This window comes from Aythya ferina, assembly GCF_964211825.1.
Source record: "Aythya ferina genome assembly, chromosome: 2".
In the NCBI taxonomy this organism is placed as follows: Eukaryota; Metazoa; Chordata; class Aves; order Anseriformes; family Anatidae; genus Aythya; species Aythya ferina.
Genome location: NC_140297.1, coordinates 21,792,489 through 21,806,872, shown reverse-complemented (window position 1 = coordinate 21,806,872; position 14,384 = coordinate 21,792,489). Strand labels below are relative to the sequence as shown.

The 14,384-nt window shown below is 43.0% G+C and overlaps 1 protein-coding gene across 2 annotated transcripts in view; it reads right to left on the bottom strand.

Annotated features, from left to right (window-relative positions):
* Nucleotides 1-10,374: 10,374 nt before the first annotated feature.
* The window catches only part of ST8SIA6 (ST8 alpha-N-acetyl-neuraminide alpha-2,8-sialyltransferase 6), a 46,100-nt gene continuing 42,090 nt past the window's right edge, over nucleotides 10,375-14,384 (bottom strand). The window contains exon 9 of one of the 2 annotated variants that reach the window (XM_084510510.1): nucleotides 10,375-10,875. The gene's annotated coding sequence lies outside the window, so the exon portion shown is untranslated. Of the gene's footprint in view, nucleotides 10,876-11,278; nucleotides 11,747-14,384 lie in introns of those variants that run through there. The other variant, XM_084510509.1, reaches the window with a different exon arrangement.

The following is a 14,384-nucleotide window of genomic DNA, read 5'->3' as shown; positions in this document are numbered from 1 at the left end:
TTGCTGAAGAAAAGGGCACAAGAAACAGGGTCTCAGTCCCTGGAATATCCTTCATTTTCCTGAAAACAAATTCAGGAAGTTTTTGAGCCAGTGACTTCATCCAGACCATTGATGAACTTGTCTCATCTATTCTGAATCCTTTAATATTTCTGGCTACTATCATCCTGTATTTCATTATTTGACAGCGTACCAGGGAAAAACATCTTCTTTGGATGATTTTATCCTCACTGTCTGAACCGACTGATATTTTATTTTATTTTATTTTATTTTATTTTATTTTATTTTATTTTATTTTATTTTATTTTATTTTATTTTATTTTATTTTATTTTATTTTATTTTATTTTATTATTGTTATTATTTTTTATTCCAGACGTTTATGTGTTAGGAAACTTAGTAAATATTCACTCTGCATTCAGTCCCTGCATGCCACCCCTCATTTGACAGATTTCTCTAGTAGCTCTTGCATGTTTCTAACACCTAAGTGTCTTCTCATCTAGGAGCCCTCATCCAGGAACCCTAATAATCCTCATCTTTCTTCATATTTTAGTTCTGCTATAACCTACTTAAAACAAGGTGACCAAGACAATGAGTAATCTTTAAGACGTGCATTGAAGCAACACAGAGTGACATAATGGGAACTCCTGCTTTGTGCTCAGTTGCTTTCAAGGTAAGTAAAAATATCCCGTTTGGAGTTTTGATCATTGCTCAGTACTGGGCTGACATTTTCAGAAAGTTATCCACACTGACTCAAAGACCTATTTCTAATAGCTAATTCAGAATTCTAGCTTCACAGAGTTATTTTTTCCCCATTCTTTGCAGTCTTTGACATTAAATTTTCATTCATTTTGATCACCCAGTCAGCCAGGACTGTGATATCCTTCTGCAACTTTGAGCTTGGCACTAACACTGACTGCTCTTAATTTTGTACCAGCTGAAAACTTTGTCAACTTGCTGTTCATTCTTTGCTAGGTCACTGAAGAATACATTGAATGGCAAAGTCCAATGTACAAATGCTTGTGGGAGTCCAATGACAACTTCCTTCCGTAGCGAAGGCTGTCCATTATTTCTTGTTTCCTACTTTCCTTGTTTCTGTCTTGTTTCCTACTTTCTAACTTAAAATAGGGAGGATATTCCCTCTCAATTCCTTAGCAATCTGCAGTGATCATTTTTCAAAAGCTTCTGACAAAATCTTCCATCTGTCTTACACACAAAGCTTGTCAAATCCTATAGACATTTCCACCAGATTCTTGAGGCATGACTTCCTCAGGAAAAAATGTGTGTGGAATCCTACCCAGTATAGCTGCTTTTACAATTTCTTCTGAATTTGCAAGGTGAAAATGTTAAATTTATTGCTCTATAAACTTCAGCATTATCCTGGAGACTTTTTATAGTCTGAAATTTTACTGGCCATTGATGATTCCTCTGACTCTGGAGTGCAACTAGCAATTAGTACTTTCACATTGAGGCACTTCAGACCTATTTAGTGGTTGCCATTCCATATTTTTCTTACCTGTCAATGCATCGATTTGTTCCAAAACCTCTTCAGTTTGAGATTGACCTTCATCTGGGGCTCCCTGACCTTATTCTTAATGAACTGTAGCCATGCCGTATTTTTCCTATGGCTTATCTTTGCTGAGTTCTAACTCTTCACTGTCTCACTTGAAGCTGCACTGAATTTCTGATAGGCATTATGTTTTGGATGTGTATGAAAGTGTTTTTTTTTTTTTTATTAGCAATTTACCCCTTGAGCTGGTATTTGATCCAGCTCACTGGAGATTTACTTCTCATACGACAGAGACCATATTTTCTGGTTTGCTCATTTGAACGTGGCTGCTGTCAAATTTTAGTAGTTCCTCTCACTGGCTTTTTTAATTGAGCTGTGTTTTTGTGTGTGTATGTGTGTTTTTGTTTGCTTTTTTATTTGTTTTGCGAGGATTTTCAGCAGGACAGCAGGCAGTTTTCAGTGTTTGATAAGGTATCTCAAAAAGTGTCTTTGTGGCTTATAAGTTTTCAATCTTTTTTTTTTTTTTTTTTTCTTTTTTTTTCGTTTTTGGTGTCTACATTTGAGGAATTCTCCCTTTTGAAGTTCAGCTTGATTGAAGTGGACTTCCAGGGCCTTTTTCCTTCCTGGCTGGATATTAAATTTCAGTACATGCAACTGCTATATCCTTTTCACCACTAACCTCTTCACTTTCCACACAGGGTATAAATTACCCATCTCTCTCTTTCTTTTGCAAGATATGTTCTTAACATTTCTCTCCTTTAATTTCTCGGTATCTAGCCACCTTTTCCTTCATGTACTGCAGCTCCTATGTATCTAACTGAACATTCAGCAATTGCTTTGAACTTCATGGAATCTACTTCAAACATGATAAAAAGGGCTTTCAGATGAAAGCTTGTTAGTTCTTTCCCCAAAATTTATTAGATTGGGCTACTATAGCACAGGGCCTTTATCCAAAAACCTTGTCTTGTACTGTTATTGAAGGGACGTTGGGGCACTGCAGGCCTCCCTGGGGCCAGCATGCCAAGGCCTCAGCTGCCAGAAGCCAGGCCCCATGGCATTCAGCTCACCAAGGGAAACACGGGAGCTCTGGCTTTGCTCGAGTGCAGACCCTGAAACAGATCCTTGTTTATGCCTTCACTCGTTGGTACCTCCAATGCCAGGAGAGCAGCACTGGCTGTAATGTAGGTGGTATCCTGATGCCACCACTGACTGTGTCACACTAGCTCCAGGCCATAGGTCAGTCTCTGTGCTTGACAACCCCCTCAAAGGCTGGGCAGTGATATCTCTGCCTACTGTAGTTATAGGCTCTCCATACACCATATGAAGATCTAATTTGTAGTCCCCTCAGAGGTGGCTCCCTACAACAGGTTGGCTCGTTTTGGGGGTACTGGTGAGGTGGACCATGTGGAGATGGTGAATTTGGAGCATAGCCTGTCACATCCTCCACAGGGGTGATCAAAAGGCTGGAGCACCTCTCATATGAAGACAGGCTGAGGGAGTTGGGGTTGTTCAGCCTGGAGAAGAGAAGGCTCCGGGGAGACCTTATAGCGGCCTCCCAGTACCGAAAGGGGCCTACAGGAAAGCTGGGGAGGGACTCTTTGTCAGGGAGTGTAGTGATAGGACAAGGGGGAATGGCTTTAAACTAAAAAAGGGTAGGTTTAGATCAGATATTAGGATGAAATTCCTCACTCTGAGGGTGGTGAGGCACGGGAACAGGTTGCCCAGAGAAGCTGTGGATACCCCATCCCTGGAGATGTTCAAGGCCAGGCTGGATGGGGCTTTGAGCAACCTGGTCTGGTGGGAGGTGTCCCTGCCCATGGCAGGGGGGTGGAATTAGATGATCTTTAAGGTCCCTTCCAACACAAACCATTTATGACTCTATGGTTCCATGGTTCTACAATTCTATGATCTCAACTCCATGTGCTGCTACCCTTCTACACAGTGGGAGTGAGGTGCCTTGTGCTTGGTAGAGCACTGAGGCATCATGTCTGTAACTCAGTCTGCAACACTTTGCTCAGGAACTGCAAGGCTCTCCTTAGCTCCTCCACAAACATCACAGACTTCTGCAGAAAGAATAGTAGTAAACAGTAATATGGTAGCTTCAGAATACGTGCTAAATGCAGTGTAAATTGAGAGGCTATATCTGGAGACAAAAAGAGGCATAAAAATGCAAGAAAAACATTTACAGATCTACTGCTTTTGCATCTGACTTTAATTCCTTGGCTGAGCACAAAGAACTATGTATATTAGGTATTTTGCTCTTGCAGGATATTGAAGGCTGAGGCATGAATTTATTTTTCAAAGGGAGGTGAGTAACACCTCCACCTGATATCCCACATCATCAGCCACCAGTTGGAGAGATGCACTTCGAACTTTGAGATTTGTTGACATTAATGCGGGTTAAAGTCTACATGAATAAATTCTGCAGGGTTTATTTGCCTGCAGTCTGAACTGAGCTCCCTGGAGCTGTTGAGGGGGTGAGAAGGAGACAGCAGCAATCTGATCAGAGGAGGAGGAAGTTCTACAGGACCTAGATAAGACAGGTTGGTATAGGCTTGGATATAAGTGGCTTGGAAAACCACTATTTTATCTTAAGTTTATGCATGAGACAAAGCAAAATACTTGGCTGGCCTTCTACCTTTGTTCAATTTCCTTTCCAGGTACACAAAGCAATTTCAAATAGAGGATTTGCTTTTCAACTCTCAAATATTATTTCTGCTCATCCAAGAAGACCTTCCCCAAATGCACCATATATCACCAGGGACCTGCTCCACACTCCAAATGTTTTTTTCATGTAATAAATACTTGACATTTAGAAAAATTGCTTCTAAATTTACAGAGTGCAGTGCTCACAGTTTGAGATTACCCTCTAAACACCCTGAAGTGCCAGCCGCATAAATAAATATCTTTGCAAATAGATTCTCATTTATTAGTTTTGCAAGTGTATTTTCACTTCTTGGAGATGGATGATTACTATAGGAGGAAAGAAACAGCTCTGGTTTAAATTACATAGTAAGAAAGTGAAGGAGAAAGGGTGATCAAAAAAGTTAAATCCTCTCCTTGTTCTTTTTGATTTGTTTTCTCTTTGTAATTCAAGTTTCATAAGAATGGCACGATACATCCAAACTGTTCAACTGTGCTTTATGTCATGGTCCAACCAAACATAGATCAAGCTGTGAAACAGCAGCAAGAGAAAAACTACAGTTTTAAGAGAGATGGAAAGCCGTCTATCTTCAGTTCATGCATAGTCTCCATCATAGAGAACACAAATAGGTCTCAAGATGTGGTGTGTATACCCCAGTGACACTACTGGGAGAGGACCAAGCATCACTTTTCTCATTTAGAAGGGGACTAAGTACTCTTACGGGACAAAGTGCTTGGCCATAGAGAAATCAAGATACTGCTTACTAATATCACTACATAGAAATTAAAAATTAAAGATCCCTACAGAGGCACCCTTCCCTCTGAACTGCAAAGGCATGCCTCATTTCCACGGGGGTGTGTGGGAAGGAAAGAGAGAAAAGGTCTGATGGCCACAAATTGGCTAGCATCCCATCCCTTCTCACTATTGCAAAAGGCCTGTGGAGGGTGCCTATGTTGCAGAGGGTGGAGTATCGATGCAGTTAATAGTGTCATGCAAGGATACAACCTTAATCAACACACAAGGTGATCCTTTTGTCTGCTTTATCTGTCAAAAAGTTAACCCTCTTGTTCAAGTTGGCTTTCTGTTGTCAGTGGAGGCACATCGGCACCATGGTGATTGGGTCAAAGGGCCTGTTTCCAGTAGTGACTACTGTTTTCCATTAGTGACTGCTGATGAAGGCTAGGTGAACCCTGACTTCTAGCCTTTCTGAGGGCAAACTCCACTGGCCAGTCTCCTCTTCAGTACAGGCTGAGCCTCAGCAGCCAAAAATACAGGCGCCCAGAGATCCTTGAACACGAGCTCTGAGCCTATGAGCTGAGGGCCTCCAGGTCAGGAACTGCCTTGTGTTTTGACCCATAGAGTCTGAGCCAGTAACCATGATGGTCATGGCAATTACAGACTTCTCTTTTGGTTTGGATGTGTCAAAATGATGTTTCTTGGCTAAATCACCACAACACTTCAAACTAGTTTGCTGCTTTTTCTGGCAAACGATAAACAAAGCTATGTGGAGTGGACAGAGGATGGAGGTCCTTGTTAGCACAGAATCATGCTTTTGTTGCAGCTTACCTCTTTCTCTGAGCATAGATAACCAGATTCAAGGAATATGCTGCCCAATCAAGCTTCACGACACCCTCTTCATTAATTAATTACACTGAGAACTGGCTCCTACCTACCTCTGGTTTTGGTTCTCTTGAGAAGGTCTAGCCCATGGCTCACAAAGCTCCTCAGACATAGTCAGTTTACGTCTTGCTAATAAATTTACTCAAGTCAGGCTGTGAGAATCCCTAAGTAAAAGCAGTTTTACTTGCACTGCTAGATTGCTGAACTAAGCTAAAGCCAATGTAAAATGGGATTAAACTACTTTTAATATATCTATTGAGGGCTGCTCAACAGTTTAACTGCACAAATCCAACACTGATTTCAACAATGAACATTTCATAAAGAGCTTTTACATTCTTACTAACTTCTCGTGACTGTGAAAATTGCTTGGAAGATCAAGGAAATTAAGTTCACTCTGTTTGTTATCAAAAAAGGTACGTCTTCCAGAGAATCCTTATCAACTTGATCTTGTTGTATGCTATCTTTAAGTAATGTTATACAGTCTGCTACTTAGCTACTGTTTCCATGGCCATGAAGTCTGATGCCACAGGTGTGACGATTGGGCCATAGATAAGCCCATGACTTTGTAGAGATAAGGCAGATGGTAGCTCAGTCTGGGCTTGTACCTGCACTTCACCAACACTGTGGGCCCTGAGAGTAGAGCATCTAACTGCAGAAAATATGCCCAAGCTTTACAAACCATGGAGTCTAGGGCATAATTTATCACACCCTAATGTAGATATCTAAAATAAACTAGAGGAATTATGCTCCAATTATTATATGCTCCAATTATGCTCCAATATGGTCAAGCTCCATAGAGCTTGACCATAGTCACACAAAGACCACGCTTGGTGTCAAAATGCATCTGCTGCAAATCTATAGGCACCGAACTCCCACTCTGGGACTCATTCTCCTCTCCTCTTTTTCTTTTCCCCTGGTCTGAGGTCACTTTGCAGTGATCTTTCATCTCAGCTGATCTCTTGCTGTCTGGCTTTTGAAATTAATATCCTCAGCAAATCACTCAGCTCCTGCAGAGCACATACAACACAATCAGTATAATTACTTCACGTCACACCTCAGTTGTCACTTCACTTTAATGGACTGCAAGTAAGATGAACTTGAAAAGTGCTCTAAATTAATGTTCTTAGAGTTTCTATTTTAGACTCTTATGAAAGACGTTAAATATATTCGGAAAAAGAGATTTCATCCCAGAAATTATTATCCACATTATAGCACAGTGAACAGGGCCAACAGAGGTCAGGGCTCTGTAATTAAGAGACTGTTAAAAAACATTCAGTGTAGACAGGAAAGGGGTAGGACAGGAATGATGGGACTCATCTGGTAAGTGTAGGTGTTTCTGATGTAGAAATTTATATATCAAGTGTATACTCTGTCTATGAAGTAGCATCCAGTCATTATGGACCACAGAGCTTAGCAGACAAATCAGCCTTCTTTGAATCGGAGTTGGTGAGATTAACCTCAGGCTATTTGCTTCTACCACCTCATTCAGCTTTAAAGAGACATGAGGTGCCCAAAGACAGCCAGCAGACCTGTGTCACGGCTCCTAAATCTGTCTCCTACTCTCACCACCCAGGACTTCAGTATGTTTGGCTCTTTGAAATGAAGTAATTCTGCATTAGCATTTGAAGAACAGCGTATTTAATATCAGAGTAGCATAATCTCTCATTTTAGGTCATTGCCTGTGTCACTTAATAATCACACACCCTTCCTCCTTCCTTTGTCACATTCCTCCCCATTGTGTTGTGCATGAGCATATCCAGAGGATATGAAATCTCATCTCTTGTACTTCTATTCCAATGCCTCAGAGAATATTTTTGTCTTTTCTGCAACTAGCTCTGTAGCCATTCCTGAGAAGGTAACAACTCCGTATGTTTGGAGACTAGATCTGGCTCATTTAAAATCCAGCTAGGATAAGACTCCTTTGTTCCTCTTTTATACCATAGTCCACTTTTAGGACATCTACCAAGGCAGCATGTCATCCAGCCCAACTCCTTCCTCTCCTCCAGGTGACTCAGATTCGCAATTTCTGCCTTTCTGGAAGGACCCTTAGGCACCTAGCTGCTGACCAGCCTGGGCAGGAGCAGGTAAGAGCCCTGGGGCAGAAGCTGGGCCCATGCAATGAGAGGTGGCACAGAAAGCACCAGGCTGCAGCCCACCCCTGGGTTCACCCCTGGCTGGGCTCACAGCAAGCTTTTGCATGATGTATATCATTCGTGGTGAAGTATCAGTTACAGAGAGGCAGCTCGAGTTGACAGCCCATTACTGAGTGTTTTTACTCTGCTAAAGCTCATACATAGTACAAGAGCAATTTTCTTCCGTATAAAGGAGATTAAAAGCTAAACAAAAAGAACTAATGCCCCTGCAGGTTTGGATTTACACAAGCAGCACTGCTTTTAGAATTCAGCCAAATTATTTTTGCCCTTAAAGTCTCTCAAAATGCCTAATAAAGTAATTTGGAAGATGAAAGTTTTTCCATTTCTAATACTTTTATCTTCTTCCCAGCACATCCAGCATTTCCTCCTCCAATGACAGTGGCGGGATGTGTGCTTCTGAACTAATTCAGCTTTGATTCCCTGTGCTGCAGAAAAGAGGCAACAACTTAAATGCAGTCCTTGTTGGTCTCTCTCCTTTTTCACTTACATGATAAAAGAGTTTCATCCGCATTTATATACTTAAGAGGCAGTGCTTTCATTACGGCCTCTCCATTAACCAGATGGTTCCTTCTATCGCTCCCCACAGGCTGTGAGACCCCCCCCCGCTCCTATTCACTATTAGCTGGCTCTGGCCACAGGGTGAGGATGGCACAGATCCTTCATACAGGATGGAAGAAGGAAGCTAAATCTTGTATGTACCTCAAAACCCAGGCACATTCAGATACCCAAAGAAGGGAATAGCAGGATCCTTCAGGAGGAGGTGATCTCTCCTCTCTTTTAAAAATGCTGCTGGTCTTCCTCAGCCATATGCATACTTTTCCAGCTGCTGGCTGTGGTGTGGCCATGATCCCTGCTAGCCCACTGCCATGACTTTCATCTTGTGGCCTAGATTTTAGCTGTTCTCCTCTCCTCAGCCAACCCATTGAACGTAAGTGCCTTCATGTTGCAACAACTTTACGTGACACTTTTTGCCTAACCGTATTTTGAGAGAGGAGAAAAACCTAACCTGGTCTTGACCAGTCTTGCTGCTCCGAGAAAAAATCCTTTTGAGTCCTTCTACCACCAGCGACCACGTGTTCCCCGTAGCAGAAGAGCCTTCACGTGAGAGGTTCTGTCCATAGGATGGTTTCTGCTTGCCATGATCCAGAGGCACTACAGCTGTTTGACAGGGAAACACAGCCGCATCCCTCCCACCCTCACCTTTCCCAGCCAGCCTTTTCCAGACTGCTCCCTTTGAAGCAGGGGTTGAGGAGGAGGCAATGCTCTGTTTGGGGCACTGCTCACTTATTCAGTACCTGGACAAGCAATCCTGATCACCAGGCAGTGCTGCTCTTTCACCAATTAGCTGCTCATCGGCTAAATGTTTGAGATGCCTACGCTCATCTTAAGACACTTTCCTTCCACAGCAGAAGTTGCACTTCTGCTTCAGCAACAGCTCAATTTATGAGGACACATTTGCATCTGTATCACTCACATATGCAATTCCAGCTGTTAGCATAGCAAACAAAAGAAACCCTTTGTTCCTGAAAGACTGACACTCTATGGGAAAGGGAGAGGGGACAACCACCCAGATCCTCATCATTGGGCAGAAGCCACTTCGTGGTCTCTGAGGTCCAACGAAACCTTTCAGTTCTCATCCTCTCTTCTGGCTTCAATACAAATTGGCAATTGCAGTTCAGTCCCTAGAGGGCCCTAAAGGATAATAGTCCCCGTCACAAAACAGCTGCACGTACACATTTACCCTGATTTGATGAGACAGCCAGCTTCTATTTGGAGAAGTCACAGCAAGCAGCACAGAAGCTAGATGGCCTTCTTTTGTCCCAAAGGGAGAAGTAAATGCAATGAGGGGAAATTCTTTCTCTGAAATTCATGTTTGAAGCGCACCTACTACAAGTATCTGTGTACGTGTCCTATGTCCTGTGTCCTTGAGGTCCACCAGGTATGTGTCCACTAGACATGTACTCATGGTCAGTATTTTCTATGAAAAACTTTCACATGATTGGTTTTAACATGTTTCAAATTGCTTGGTTCTTTTTAGAGATATTTTTCAAACCGTATAGCTACTTTTTAGAGAAAAAAATGCAACGTTTTGTTTCTTGTTTGGTTCCTTTTCTTGATTGATTTTTCTTCGATTCATTTGCTGAAATAAAAACCATCTTTTAAGTCGATAGAATTAACCAAAGCAGATGGAGAACTGTGTTGTCATACAGGAATGGAGAAATGAAATGACATGAAAGAATTATTTAAGGTATATATCTTTATGGAGGCACCAATGCACAGCCCATACCTGTTTTCAAGCACAGCTTGCTTTCTTCCCTGTTCATTTTTAATGAACTGTTCATATTTGCACTAACAGTGGCTAACACTGCTGTGGAGAAATCAGACTAATGCATTGTCTACACTGCTGTGCCTCAGAAGATGTCTTTTTAATTGCTAAGGCTCAGGAATTAAACAAGAAAATAAATCACAATTATGGCTAATAAGTCTTTATTTCCAAACAGAAACCGCAAAAAAAAACGTTCTATTACAGAACAGGTAACAAGTGCAGAATTCTAAGTATGCAGTGTAACAGAAACCATTGCCTCCTCGACAAAAAATCATTAGGCACTTAAAACATGAAAACAAAGTATAAATTAGGTCAGCTAACAGATGACTCAACAATACAACTTCATCTCGGTTTTCTGTAATAAAAGCACACACACGCTTGAGGGGCTTTCCTTGCCTCCTCCTAAATCCTGCACAGACACGTCTATGGGAGGCTGCACACGTGCTACTCATGTGCGGACAGACAACATCGAGTTCACATCTGAAGACATAAATAAGTTCAGCACTGAGAGAATTTGAGGGAACCTTTTTGGAAAGAGCAGCTGCAGAGCAGCTTCACGCAGAGTTTGGCCCTCGCGGAACACAACCACACCAGCTCCAGGGACGGGAAAGCTCTGCTTGGACCACACTGCATTGAGAACACAGGGCCAGAAGTGAGCACAACGCACCTTTGGAGAGATCATGAAACCTCTGGGCACAAGCTATTGGGGAAACTTTGTGAAATTACATCTTGACAAATGGAACAGTCTCTGAAAAGAAGAAAATGTGCATTTGGCATCCCTTAGCAAAAGTCCCAAGCAGAACCTCTCCATCCATCTATTTTCTTGTATTTCTTGACCTAAACCAGCAGCAGAGGTGGCCTCTTAGCCCTGCCTTAGAAAGGCAAATCCATGAAGCAGCTGTCCCCAAGATTCCCTTCTAGAAATCAGTCAGATACCCTCAGAAATGACTTTGGGTTGTATCACTGTTATTTTAGGTGGCATTATGCAACTTTCCCTGTAGCTTACTCTGGTAGAATAAAACACAATGAATATTTTAAAATAATTTTAATTCAATACCTGAAGAAAAGAACATTACGAATATCAACATAAAGAACACATCTGAAGCTGCTATATAAAACGTGCATATAAAACAAGCAGAAATTTCACCTACTACACTTCAGTTTCACAACAGTCTAAGACCGATTCTGTACCATAAGCTCTAAAAATAAATGCACTAAGAAGTAGAAAGAGGATTTTTAGGGAATCACCTCACCACTAAGCCTAGAGCTGAGAAACCTAGCAGGCTGTTGAACCACAGGCTTGCTGTGAAGGATCTCCTCTTGTCGAGGACTAAAGTGAATGGTGAGGAATTAGAAACCCGTAATCTTGTCTTACACTAGGATATCCCGTCCCAACCATTAGCATTACTCATTCTGATAGCCTCTTGCCATAGTACCATGAATTGATGGTGGGATGATGAAAATACTTCCATTACTCAGCTTTCTGAGCTGTCTCCCGCTGTGGAGAAAAGCAGGATGAGAGAAATAAAAGACAAAACAGCACTAGGTGCAGCAATTTATGTGGCACGCTGTATTGCTGGTGCTACCTCAAAATTTAGCAAAAGACAGGCTTGACTAGTTACTGGAAGGCAATGTGAGGATGCCATTCCTTCTTGGATTTAATAAGGAAAGAGAAGTTCCAGCAGTTCTACTATTTGAATTAAGAAACACATTCAGAGTGTTTTCATCCTTAGATGGGTATTTGCCAACACTGGCCACTGAAGGGCAGTTATTTCTCGCCCACAAAAGGACGTTAATTCAGTAAATTCTCAAACATCACAATAATTTTAGCTCACTTCCCTCGTGATGGGGTCCACGGGACAGGAAGCTGCTCTGAAAGGTGATGTTACAGAGACCACTAAATAACCACACCAGTTCCTCTGCTTAGTGGTATGCTGCAGATCTTCTAATGCTCTGCTTGACACATTATTGTAATTTAGAGCCAATTAAGAAATACTTAATATGAGCCTCATGAAGATCCAGAACAAAGCTTAGCAGTAATAAATTTGCCCACTCATTGTGCCCTGTAGCTGAAAGCCTCAAATGATTCCTTCAGAGTATCCCAAGAGAGCAGCCTGTGAAACTCTGGCTGTCCAGAAATGTGGAGAAGGAGGATTTTCCAGCCTAAAATGAGAGAATCTGAAACTAAGAGAGCCAGGCTTGACGTGGTAATAACACAACCCTTTGTCACAACTCTGGGCGAGCAGACCCAGAGAGGAGAGAGAGACTGGCTGCAGGAATATTGCAAGATAAAGGATTACCTGGCTGTCAATACTTCCAGCTAAGGTATACCTAACCAGCCAGCTCATGTGGAAGAAGTTTACTGCTTCAAAGTACTACAGCACCCTGCTCTCTGCAGGTGTTGTATGAGACGCTGGGCTGAGCAGAGGCTGAGAGCCCAGGTGTGCTGAATTGCATGCAAGTTTGTGCAAGCTTACCAGTGAAGTGAGAATACTATTTCCAGTCAAAGCCTTCACTTACGGTTATCATTTCTGAACCCAGTGATGGTGGGCAGCTTGTTAAAATGACTGAATTGGGAAAGGGAGAAAAGGGCAGCAACAATCACAGAATCATCTAGGTTGGAAGAGACCTCCAAGATCACCGAGCCCAACCTCTGACCTGACGCTAACAAGTCCTCCACTAAACCATATCCCTAATCAACAAGTGCAGGTACCCAGAGCCCTCAAGCCCCCCTGTCCCTGGGAGCAGACGGGCCCCAGCCCTGCCCCCGAGGTCCCCAGCGGTGTCACCTCCCCAACTTGACGTAGGCTTCGTCAGGCAGCTGGGCCCATCCAAGAGCCATCAGATACCAGAAGGGCATTGCTGCATCCCTACATTCCCACCTGCCTGGTCTCACCCCTCCTTTGCTGTGGCTGAAATTCCCCTGGCTCTGTTGGCATGAGCCAGTTTTCTCCTTTTGGCGCCATGTTATATTTTTGCCATCTCGGTGTGCCGCATGGGTCAGTGTGGGAGCAGACAGGCACCACAGACAGCACGAAGGAAGGGGACTCGACCCCATTGCCAGCCACCACAGCTGAAGTCACCGCGGAGCTACAGCCCAAATTTAGCACCTCAGTGTGAACATTGCTGCCTTCCTGGTGACTGCACACCAAGCCATCTTAGGTGTGTTTTACTATGTTGCAAGCACAGCAGCATTTGATTCACAGCCACACAGGCTCAGTGACAGACACCAAACAGAACCACGTAACGCCCCCAAGGAAAAAGAAGTAACTAACTCCGGGCAGCGCCGGATCCTACAAGAAAATGCAGCACTAAAGATTCGGAGGAGAAAAGGGAACAAAAGGAGACGAGCGGGCTTTAATCTAAGGATGCCGTGACCCAGTCATGTGCAAGGACACTGTCAGCCCCTGCAAAGGTACAGTGGAAGTATTAGCACATTGTCAGGGCTTCTATCTTTAGAAAACTATTTAATCTCTGTATTCGCTCCGCAGCGTGTGACAGCACTGGAGGCCCACAAACCCGAGGAATGATTACTCCTCATACAAAGCAGAGGGAGCTGAGAGGCCCTTCCTAACCTCTGGTCAAGAGTCCTTAATCAAAACCGCACTTGGCTTGGTCTTGCAAAAGCATCATAAACATTCCCAGCCAGGTACCAAATCCATTTACTCATCGTTAACCTGGCACAGATGTGCACTAAACGAGAAATAATTTATTCAGCTGTCAGAGAAAGCATCCTTTACCACAGTGACTGTAATTCGGCGAGTCTTGATTAATCTGACTGCACTCTGCCACCCAGAAATGCTGCTATTAGCTCGCCTGGCCTCTGCACAAATTAAGCAGGACCAGCCACAAAGCACACAGCAGCAGCAGCGGCACCAAAACCGAGGGCGAGCACTGCGCTCCGGTGATGTGGAGTGGATGCGACCAACATCACGTAATGGCCTCGTGTCTGGAGCACAGCCTGAGAAAGCTACATTAAAGATAATGTCTTAATCTAGAGTCTAACAGACTGCATTTTTATACTGCGGGGGAGTTAAGAGTGTTTGCAGGAAAGGGTAGGAAAGGTTAACAATCCCTCCACACATTTCTTGTCAGTCTTGTGCTCCACATAAATGGCTGAGAGCTCTGAGAGCATC